The sequence below is a fragment of the Nicotiana tabacum genome, chromosome 24 (genome assembly GCF_000715075.1).
Source record: "Nicotiana tabacum cultivar K326 chromosome 24, ASM71507v2, whole genome shotgun sequence".
Taxonomy (NCBI): domain Eukaryota; kingdom Viridiplantae; phylum Streptophyta; class Magnoliopsida; order Solanales; family Solanaceae; genus Nicotiana; species Nicotiana tabacum.
In genome coordinates this window covers 29559876-29572536 of record NC_134103.1, presented here as the reverse complement: position 1 = coordinate 29572536, position 12661 = coordinate 29559876, and positions in this window count along the sequence as shown.

Here is a 12661-nt window from a genome sequence, read left to right as displayed (position 1 = left end):
TTTGATCCGTTAACCATCCGAAAATCACCCGAGGCCCCCGAGATCTCAACCAAATATACCAACAAGTCCTAAAACATCATACAAACTTAGCCGAGAACAGTAAAAACATGAATCACACATAGATTCAAGCCTAATGAACTTTGAAACTTATAGTTTCTACAAAAGACGTCGGAACTTATCAAATCACGTCTGATTGACCTCAAAATTTGCACACAGGTCATAAATGACATAACGGAGGTATTCAATTTTTCAGAATCGGATTTCGAACCCGATATCAAAAAGTCAACCCCCGGCCAAACTTCTCAAAAATTTGACTTTCGCCATTTTAAGCCTTATTCCACTACCGACCTCCAAATAATTTTTCGGACACGCTCCTAAGTCCAAATTCACCATACAGAGCTATTGCAGTTATCAGAATTTGAATCCGATGTCATTTACACATAAGTCCATATCCGATAAACTTTTCTAACTTACATTTTCAATTATGAGACTACATGTCTCAATTCACGCTGAATTCCTTCCGGACCCAAACCAACTAATCCGATAAGTCATAAAAAAACTGTAAAGTATAAATTGAGCAGTAAATGGGGGAACGGGTTTATCATACTCGAAACGGCAGGCCGGGTCGTTACATCACCCTTCGCGCTTTTACACTCACAAATGGCATGGTAACACCCTTCGTGCTCTTACACTCACAAATGGCACGACAACATCCTTCGTGATCTTACACTCGCAAATGGCACGGCAACACCCTTCATGCTTTTACACTCTTCCTTACCATGAAAATAATAATATAAATTCGAAAGAGTATTTAAGTGCGGTGATATACACTTATCAATCAATTCAATTCCAAAATACCAACTTCACCTTCCAAAATATTCAATGATAATTAAATGAATAATAATTTCATGAATAATGATCAAATAATCAATAATAAACTTAAGCAGGAATATCTTAATTAAATAGACAATTATTCACAATAAACAAATTTCACTGGCATGCTTTGACTCAACCACTACGCATAAGTACTCGTCACCTCACATATACGTCGTACCCGCAGATTAAATCATGTAGCAAACAAACAATTAAGTCGTACTCCCTCAAGTCAAGGTTAACCACAACACTTACCTCGCTTTGCAACCAAATTCAAGAATCCAATAAACCTTTGCCTCACGAATTTGTGTCCGAAATCGTCAAATCTAGTCATAAACAATTCAATACACTCAATACAAATCGTAGGAATTAATTCCATATAAATTTACTAATTTTTTGGATTAAAATCCGAAATACATCTCAAAATTTAACAGTGGGGCCCACATCTCGAATATCGAAAAAAATTACGAAATCCGAACACCCGTTCTGAGACGAGTCCAACCATACAAAAATTATCAAATTCCGATGTCAAATGGAACTTCAAATCTTAATTTTTCATATTTGAAAAGTTTTACAAAAATTCCAATTTCTTGCATCTAAATCCGAGATAAGTGATGAATATAGACACGGATTTATGAAATATAAACTCTTTTGGTTATAGAACACTTACCCAATTCAAAATCGTGAAAACCCCCTTTGGAAATGCCAAAATCCGAGACTTAAAATGTCTAAAAATAAGAAGAATCTCAAGACTCTTCGATTTATACACTGCAAATGCATTTTCGCACCAGCGGTGCTTGGGCTCGCACCTGCGGTGCCTGGGATCGCACATGCACATCCACTTTTGCGGAAGGAATTTCGCTTCTACGAACCTCACTTTCCCAGCCTCCTCTTCTTCGATGCTTAGGAACGCATATGCGGTCGCGCTTTTGCGCAAAAAGGGTCGCACCTGCAAAGACCCCAAGCCAACCCAATTGAGTTTTAAGGCTCTATTTCACATTTTGATCCATTTTTCACATAAAACTTTCCGAAAAACTATATTGTAATGACCCAACCTATCATTTTGAGTATTACAACCTCGTTTCCTCATTTATTTCTCACATTGTACTTTACAACAATTGTGTGAATTGCCGGGGTAATTGGTTCGGGTCTGGTGAGGTTTTGGAATGAATTGTAACACTTAGTACCAAGGTTTAAAGCTTAAGTTAAAATAGTGATCGGATGTCGACTTTTGTGTAAACGACCTCGGAATTTAATTCTGCTGATTCCAATAGCTCTGTATGGTGATTTTGGACCTAGGAGTGTGTCCGGAAAATTATTTAGAGGTCCGTAGTGGAATTAGGCTTGAAATGCCGAAAGTTGAATTTTTGGGAAGTTTGACCGGGGGGTTGCCTTTTTGATATCGGGGTCGAAATCTGATTCTGAAAATTTGAATACCTCTGTTATGTCATTTATGACTTGTGTACAAAATGTGAGGTCAATCGGACGTGAATTGATATGTTCCGGAGTCGTTTGTAGAAACTAAAAATTTCTAAGTTCATTAGGCTTGAATTGAGGTGTAATCCATAGTTTTAGCGTTGTTTGAGGGGATTTGAGGGTTCAACTAAGTCTGTATGATGATTTAGAACTTGGTGGTTTATTTGGTCGAGGTCCCGAGGGACTCGGGTGAGTTTTGGATGGTTAACGGATCATTTTTGGCCTTGTTCTTCGCGTCCGCGAAGGGGAAGACGAGAACGCGAAGGTATGGTCTATGTGTGCATCGTGAACGCGTGAGAGGTGTCGCGTTCGCGAAGAGGAGTGAGGCTATTTGGGACCCCGGGTCCTCGTTCTACGCATTCGCGAGGTGGCGTTTGCGTTCGCGAAGGTCTAAGCTGGTAAAGCTTCGCGTTCGCGAAGACGTGGTCGCATTTGCGAAGACGTGGTCGCGTTCGCGAAGACGTGGTCGCATTCGCGAAGGGTTAAATTTGTGGGCATTCGAGTTGTGCTTCGCGAACGCGCCGGACCTGTCGCGTTTGCGAAGAAGAGAGGCCTGGACAGAGAGTTTAAGTTTTAAAAATGGGACTACGTCCCATTTTCATTTTTTGACAGATTTGAGCTCGGGAAGAGGCGAGTTTCAGGAGTTTTTCAAGGTAAACAACGGGGTAAGTGTTATTAACTCAATATTGGTTAAATTACCCGAATCCATGGGTGTTTTTATCATTTAATTGGTGAATTAAGTTGGAAAAGTTTGAAAACCCTCTTAGTTTAAATTGAGGATTTGAAGGCTGAGTTGTGGTCGACTATGAGTAATTTTGGTATGGTTGGACTCGTGGTTGAACGGGGGTTAGAATTTTGTGAGTTTAATCGGTGATTTTTGGGGCGTAGTTTTGGATTTTTGGAAATTATTAGTATTTTGATATGGAATTAATTTCTATAATTTTTGTGAGCTAATCAAATTAATTATGACTAGATTCGAGCCATTTGGAAGTTGATATGCGCAGAATCGAATTTCTGGAGCATTGCTTAGCTTGCTCGGCATTGGATTTGGCTTGTTCGAGGTAAGTAACTCTTCTAATCTTGGAGTTGAGGGTATGAACCATGAATATATGTATTTCGTAAACTGTTGGGAGGTGATGCACCTGCTAGGTGACGAGCATGTGGGCGTGCACTATAGAAATTGTGACATAATTATTTCTGTGGAATTTTGTAGTTAAATGATCTTGGCATTTTCCATGCGATTTTATGAGATAAAGAAATTGAGCTGAAAAGCATATTACAAATCATGTTGAAGCAATTTGCCATTATTATTGGGACCCACAAAGGTCATATTGTTGTGAAATATTTATTTTAAATTGAAAATTCATACCCAGTCATATTCATTTCATTGCATATCATATCTCAGTCTCTGTTTTTATTTATTGATACATCATATCATCATTTTGGGCTATTCTCATGACATTGTGAGCCCATGAAAGAGAGACTGGAGAGATTGATCACCGAGGGCCTGATTGTGAGGATAGTTTTTTGGGATTGGGCTGAACGCCGCAGCAGGCCATGTTGGCTTTATATATATTATACTACTGCACGTGAGTTGCCCGTGCGGATCTATAAATTTTACTATTGCACGTGAGTTGGCTATGCAGATCCAGATATTACTATAGCACGTGCGTTTGTCGTGCGGATCCAGATATTATTATAGCACGTGAGTTGGCCATGCGGATCCAGATATTATTATAGCACGTGAGTTGGCCATGCGGATCCAGATATTATTATAGCACGTGAGTTGTCCGTGCGGATCCAGATATGATATTATACCACGTGAGTTGTCCGTACAGCTCGTGAGTTGTCCGTGCAGCACGTGAGTTGTCCGTGCTTATAGAGCTTGGGCTGTAGGAGCCCCTCATGAGTCTGTACACACCCCTAGTGAGTGCAGTCGACTATAAACAGGGATCGGGTTGCACGCCACAGCAGGTATTGTATAGCGCTGAGTAATTGAGTGTGTTGAGCATACTAAGAGAGAATGCGAGACAGTGAGATTGAGTACTCTAAGAGCGTGAGTACATGAGTACAATCTCCGAGATACATTGCATTGACATGCACACATGACATATATGCATAGAGATGTGTTTTTCTCATGCTGTACGATATCACATTATTCGTGATTTCTCACACATGTTGACAGATGGGCATAGTGATGTATTTGTTTTACACCGGTTATCAGGAAAGAAAATGAGATATTCTATTTATTAATGAAAGGATTTTGGAAAAATTTCTGTTTTCAAACTTATTCACATTTTTGGTAACTTTGGAAAAAGATTTGGATTTTCACTGATGTACTTGAAAGGAAGAACTACTATTGCTGGAGCATTTTATCTCTGTGTTACTTTTGGTATTATTTGCTTTATGTTGTTATGGATTGTTGTGGACTATTGGTTTTGGACTCGACCTTGGTGTCACTACTTTCAACCTACGACTAAGTTTGTTACTTACTCAGTACATGGTGCCGGTTGTACTGATACAACACTTCTGTTGGCAGTTGTTGTCGCTGTACTTGATGGTTGCGGGATTTGAAGATGTACCTACGTTTCTGTTATAGCTGCCTCTTGTTCAAGGTAGCCTTAGATTTATAAAAGCTCTGTTTAAATATTATTCAAATAGACTATGTATTTATTTCATTTCCACTTTGTATACTCTATTCTTAGAAGTTCATGATTTGTACTACCAGTTCTTGGGGTTTGTACTACCAGTTCTTGGGGTTTGTATAAGATCAGGATCTTTATTCACTTAAATTGCTTTAATAATTATCATTGAAATTGGTTAGTTGGTAATTGGCTTACCTAACGGGATGGGTTAGGTGCCATTACGACTAGTTGGATTTTGGGTCGTGACAAGGTGGTATCAAAGCTCTAGGTTCATAGGTTCTACAAGTCATGATCAAGTGTCTAGTAGAGTCTTGCGGATCGGTATGATGACGTCCATACTTATCTTCGAGAGGCTACAGGGCATTTAGGATATATACTTCCCATCTTTCTTTCCTTATCGTGCGAGATTGATTCAGCTTGAGACATAAACTCTTTGAATTCCTTCCACGTATTCGTATGCGCACATGAGCGCTCGGTATCAGTTGTGTATCGCCGGCTTGTGATTCCATGAACGAGGTTCGAGGTGAGTATTCTGTGTTTTGGTGGTGGGCCAGTCTCGAGGACTTGAGGCCATGGTTAGACTGTAGCTTAAGCTCGATAGCTTCAGTTGTAACTCATACAGTTGGACTTATATGTCCGGTAATGACCCTACAATGGAATTTGTGGCTCGATGAGCGGTGAAATGGATGTATGATGGGTATGATGTGACCATGGGATGTGTTAAGATGATTTGAACATAACGAGAATTGTTTACTTCATATGTAAAGGGAAGGCCATTGGATGCTTGATTTTTGATTTGATGTGATGTACAGTCTCGAGTGTGAATGTTTTGAAAGATGTTTCACGTGTTTAAATTATGGGACAAATTAAACTCTCAGGTATGGTTAACGAGTTTGTACTAAAAAAGATTTAGTGATTGCGTAGAAATTGTGGCTGCGAAAATATATAACATGATGCCAATTTGAGGCTAGGGAGGTGGGTTATCTCCTGGAGAGTAATCTACGTAGGTGTGTTCCTTGTAATATGAGTGTAGGGTTTCTTTTCTACTAGTGGGGCGTATGTGTGGAGATTTGAATTTGAATTTGGTTGATAAAGTTGACGTGTGTGTTAAGAGGATGAATACGAGCTTAGCAGATGATTGAGGTATTTTTATGGTTGGCGTTGTATGAACTTGGGAAGAAGTTTTGCTGGACTGACTGTGGCATTATGGCAGTAAGGGAGTGTTGGTATTGTGAGTTATGGAATGTTTTAATCTATAGCTTTGAGCCAGGTGGGGGAGTCCGCTTTTGACAATTTGATTTTATGGTTAGGTGTTAAATTTTAATTTTGGTTTGAGGCATACTTGTGGGTTAGCTATGACTTGCAGAAGTTGAGATTGAGGATGAATTGAATAAGGAAATTCCTGGTTAAGGATTATATTGCACGTATGAGTAAATGAAATTCGCGGGATGAGTGAGTTGTTATTTTCAAAATATGTAGTACGCATAGAGTATGAATTTGATTGGGGGTATTAGAATAGAGTTACTTCTTTGAGTGTTTTTGTGCTAATGGGGCACGTGTCTTTTGGCCCATTTGGGTGGTGCAGTTTAGATTTGAGCATAGTGGGTGACTTCCGAGAGAATTCTAGTGGGTTTGAGAATTCTATGTTGCAATTGAGAATTTCTCCGGACTTGTGTATGGATAAAACCTGAGATTTGTATTTGATGGTGCTTGGACTTACGAAAGTTCTGTATGACTAAAGGATTCTACATTTTAGTATAAGGGAGGTAAGAAGAACAATTTCAAATTCACATAAGGTATTCTCAAAGTGAGTATTATAGTTGTGGTATTTTTGAAGGTGCTTAAGAAGAATACAGTTGCTTATGGGTCGTAGGGCGTTGTGGTTCTATGTTAAGGTTTGTAAGGTAAGTTGTGGTTAAAGATCATGGTATTTTATCAAGAAGAAGTATCAATATGAAGACAAATTCGGAAGGGACTCGGAGAAAATAGGACGTACAGGTGCTTTGTGGAAATACACCTGGACTTGGCAACCTGCGTGGCTTGGTCGAGTTAGAGGAATTTAGTTGTAAGGGCTTAATTATGTGTAAATGGATTCCAAAGTATTCTTGATGGTTTCTACCGGTGTGGAGAACGTGTTATGTATTGTGATTTTCTCCTGGAAAGAAGCAAGAGAAAGGTTTCTAACTAAAATGGTATGTAAATTATTGGTGACTCAAAGTTGATAATAAGATTCCTGTGCTTTTCACATGATGTCAAGATAGATGTTATGTGTTGTACGAAAGCTAGATTTTCATGTACAAGGTGGCAGCACAGTCTTGAAGATAAGGTATCATTCGGCTAGCTCCGGCCACAACTTCACAGTCCACAACCATGAAACAATCTGCTCTTGGGAACTCCTAATCTCCGAATCCATAGAACACGCGAATCACCATATTTGATTCCATCTCCACCGCCCGAATGCCTAACACCTCTCTCATACACGATCATCCCACGAGAAATACTTTGAAAGTTCTTCCGTACAACTTGACAAAATTTGAATATCAGCAGTTTATCAACCATGTGAGTACCACAATACTAATTTATACATCCGTAAGTCAAAATACAATGCGCCTTCTGAAGTCCGCCCCTTTCTCATACAACACCAAGTAGTAATAGTATTTATCTAGTTATTTGAAACCGTCCATGTTGTCCAACATTTGTTATGTGTTATGATTCAGTTATTATGGATTTTCGGAGGGATGTTTATCTATTTGTGGGTAACCCAAGTTGATTTGGGGGTCCATAGGTAGACCCAATTAAGTTGTGTATTTTACATCGAGCTGGAATGGTTGGCTCCATACTGCTATTATTAAGGGATGTGTCATTCGGTTGATGTTGAACTTATTCGTGTTCTCAAATGATCTGTGAGTTACTCCTTTATGCCATGAAAAGTTGTGATTCATTGGTTATGTGCACAGATGGTGCGATTCTATTTGAGCTTTATAGCAAAATTTGAGTGTGATGAGTACTTGGTGTATTGCATGATCGATAGCGTAATGGTTATGTCATTTTAGGTTTTGTGTGGTATTTTTGTCATTTGCCTCTCCGTCGTTATTAATTCGGAGCAGGGTGGCTCAGAGTATATAACATGAACCACGTGCTAGAATCTGGTTATGGTTCTACGGTGTATGATGAATTTTCCGCGTTTCGTTGTGGAGGTACTTGTTAATCTGGCGGGGCAGTTCTCTCATTTGAGTCATTTTCCATGACTGGGTACATTTGTATTGTTGTGTATTGGTGCACGGATGACACGAGTTGTGGCTCTGAGTTATATTGGTGAGGCATGTCTATGGAACAGTTGTGTTTAGTGATATAAGGTCATTGGGCCTAGAATGGGTACTATCAGGTTTGATTTCGGTATATTAGGAAGTATAATATTTAAAGTCGGCACAGAAAGGGATTAAGGTTTTGGCTGGGGCGAGAGGGTTTCGTGACTTGTTGATCTGGTAAGTGGTCATGAAATTTCGCGTGTTTCTTTTATTATCAACAGTGTACGAAGGTTTTGGGATGAGGTTTGGTTCGATATGGGTTTAATACTAGTATGCGGTTGGTTTTGGAGTACTCATTGTGATCAGGAATGGTGCTACGAGCATGCGATTTGTCTAATATGTTGGTTGATTATATTCGTGGTTATGGTTATAGCTTGATACAGCTTGTTCAAACTCATACAGTGTGTAAATGTAAGATTAGTGTCTTGAAAGAAATTCTAAAGGTTGGAAATTAAATTCCAAGGTTTATGGGCTAAAGTTAAATCAATGATTTCAGTTGTATTGTGTTGTCAAGCCTATATGGAATAGGGTGACGTGGGTTCACCCCCGGGTACGTGTGTGGTAATATGGAATAGTGATTTGATGGCTTGGAAACAACTCTTGGCACGTTCGAGGACGAACGTATGTTTAAGTAGGAGAGAATGTAACGACCCGACCTGTCATTTTGAGTATTACAACCTCGTTTCCCCATTTACATCTCAAATTGTACTTTACAGTTGTTGTGTGAATTGCTGGGGTAATTGGTTCTGGTCCGGTGATGTTTTGGAATGAATCGGAACACTTAGTTCCAAGGTTTAAAGCTTAAGTTAAAATAGTGACCGGATGTCGACTTATATGTAAACGACCTCGAAATTTAATTATGATGATTCCAATATCTCCGTATGGTAATTTTGGACTTAGGAGTGTGTTCGAAAAATTATTTGGAGGTCCGTAGTGGAATTAGACTTGAAATGCCGAAAGTTGAATTTTTGGGAAGTTTGACCGGGGTGTTGACTTTTTGATATCGGGGTTGGAATCCGATTCTGAAAATTTAAATACCTTTTTTATGTCATTTATGACTTGGGTGCAAAATTTCAGGTAAATCGGACGTGAATTGATAGGTTCCGGAGTCATTTGTAGAAACTAGAAACTTCAAAGTTCATTAGGCTTGAATTGAGGTGTAATTCATGGTTTTAGCGTTGTTTGAAGTGATTTGAGGGTTCGACTAAGTCTGTATGATATTTTAGGACTTGTTGGTATATTTGGTTGAGGTCCCGAGGAGCTCGGGTGAGTTTTGGATGGTTAACGGATCATTTTTTGCCTTGGTGAGATTGCTGATATCTGCTGCTGCATTTTTCTGATTTTCTCTTTTGCGTTCGCGAGTGGGCCATCGCGTTCGCGAAGAGTGTTTTATGAGTGTGAGGTTTTGTTCTTCGCGATCAAAAAGGGGAGGACACGAACGCAAAGGTATGGTCTGTGTGTGTATCGCGAACGCGTGAGAGGTGTCGCGTTCGCGAAGAGGAGTGAGGCTATTGGGGACCCCCCGGGTCCTTGTTCTACGCGTTCACGAGGTGGCGTTCGCGTTTGCGAAGGTCTGAGCTGGTAATGCTTCGCGTTCGCGAAGACGTGGTCGCGTTCGCGAAGGGTAAGATTTGCAAAGCTTCGCGTTCGCGAAGCCACGGTTGCGTTCGCAAAGGGTTAAATTTGTGGGCAGTCGAGTTGTGGTTCACGAACGCGCGGGACCTGTCGCGTTCGCGAAGAAGAGAGGTCTGGACAAAGAGTTTAAGTTCTAAATCCCATTTTCAGTTTTTGACGGATTTGAGCTCTGGAAGTGGTGATTTTCGGGAGTTTTTCAAGGGAACCAATGGGGTAAGTGTTCTTAACTCAATATTGGTTAAATTACCTAAATCCATAGTTGTTTTTATCATTTAATTGGTGAATTAAGTTGGAAAAGTTTGAAAACCCTCTTAGTTTAAATTAAAGATTTGAAGGCCGAGTTGTAGTCGGATTTAAGTAATTTTGGTTTGGTTGGACTCATGGTTGAATGGGGGTTCGGATTTTGTGAGTTTTATCGGATTCCGAGATGTGGGTCCCACGGGTGATTTTTGGGGTGTAATTTCGGATTTTTAGAAAATATTAGTATTTTGATATGGAATTAATTCCTATAATTTTCGTGAGCTGAATCACATCAATTGTGACTAGATTCGAGCCATTTGGCAGTGGATACGCGCAGAATGAAATTTCTGGAGCATTGCTTAGCTTGCTCGACATTGGATTTGGCTTGTTCGAGGTAAGTAACTCTTCAAATCTTGGAGTTGAGGGTATGAACCCTGAATATATGTATTTCGTAAATTGTTGGGAGGTGACGCACATGCTAGGTAACGTGCGTGTGGGCGTGCACTATAAAAATTGTGACATAATTATTTATGTGAATTTTGTAGTTAAATGATCTTGGCATTTTCCATGTGATTTTATGAGTTAAAGAAACTAAGCTGAAAAGCATATTAAAAATCATGTTGAGGCTATGTGCCAGTATTATTGGGACCCACAAAGGTCATATTATTGTGAAATATTTATTTTAAATTGAAAATTCATACTCGATCATATTCATTTCATTGCATATCATATCTCAGTCTCTGTTGTTATTTATTGATACATCATATCATCATTTGGGGCTATTCACATGACACTGTGAGCCCATGAAAGAGAGACTGGAGTGATTGATGACTGAGGGAGGCCGAGGGCCTGATTGTGAGGATAGTTTTTTGGGATCGGGTTGCATGCCGCAGCAGGCCATGTTGGCTTTATATATATTATACTATTACACGTGAGTTGGCCGTGCGGATCTATATATTATACTATTGCACGTGAGTTGGCCGTGCAGCACTTGAGTTGGCCGTGTGGATCCAGATATTATTATAACACATGAGTTGGCCATGCGGATCCAGATATTATTATAGCATGTGAGTTGGCCGTGTGGATCCAGATATTATTATAGCACGTGAGTTGTCCGTGCAGCACGTGAGTTGTCCGTGCAACACGTGAGTTGTCCGTGTGGATCTAGATATGATATTATAGCACGTAAGTTATCCGTGTAGCACGTGAGTTGTCCTTGCTTATAGTGCTTGGGCTTAGGAGCCCCTCATGAGTCTGTACACACCCTCAGTGAGCACAGTCTACTATAAACAGGGATCGGGCTGCACGCCGCAGCAGGTATTGTATAGCGCTAAGTGATTGAGTGTGCTGAGCATAGTGAAAGAGAATGCGAGACAGTGAGATTGAGTACTCTGAGAATGTGAGTACATGAGTACAATCTCTGAGATACATTGCATTGACATGCACACATGACATATATGCATAGAGATGTGTTTTTCTCATGCTGTACGGTATCACATTATTCATAATTTCTCACACATATTGACCGATGGGCATAGTGATGTATTTGTTTTACACTGGTTTATCTGGAAAGAAAATGAGATATTCTATTTATTATTGAAAAAATTTTGGAAAATTTTATGTTTTCAAACTTATTCACATTTTTGGTAACTTTGGCAAAAGATTTGGATTTTCACTAATATACTTGAAAGAAAGAACTATTATTGCTGAAATCATGAGGTGGCTGAGCATTTTATCTCTGAGTTACTTCTGGTATTATTTGCTTTATATTATTATGAATTGTTGTGGACTATTGGTTTTGGACCCGACCTTGGTGGAAGCTCGTCACTACTTTCAACCTACGGCTAAGTTTGTTACTTACTCAGTACATGGGTCGGTTGTACTGATACTACACTTCTGCATATTTCGTGCATATATTGGCTATTGTTGTCGGTGTGCTTGATGGTTGCGGGATTTGAAGATGTACCTGCGTTCCTGTTATAGCTACCTCTTGTTCAGGGTAGCCTTAGATTTATAAAAGCTCTATTTAAGTATTATTCAAAGAGACTGTATTTATTCAAACAGAACTCATAATTAATTATTAAATTTAATGATGACTTTTTGGGTCATCACACTCTTCTAGAGCACTTGCCTCCAAATCTTGACCATCTTGAACATTTGCTCCTCTCCTTCTTCAAGGAGTTTTATCTTTGGAACCGGTTAGTCTATAATGTTTCATGCATGCCATAGACTCTATTCATTATGAACTTTTTTTTTTTGGAGCATTAGCAATTGGAATATGACATTTAGCTTTGGGTCAGTAAGTATGCCTGTCAATATTTTGCAAATGAATTATTACTTGAACTTCAAGTTCACATTTTCTCGTACGAGGATCTAGATATACTCATAATAATTCATTACATTCACTAATTTTTCTGCTGCCCATTTTCTCTCTCTATTGTTGGGATCACCAACACATATCCCTAACCTTATTTGGGGATCCAT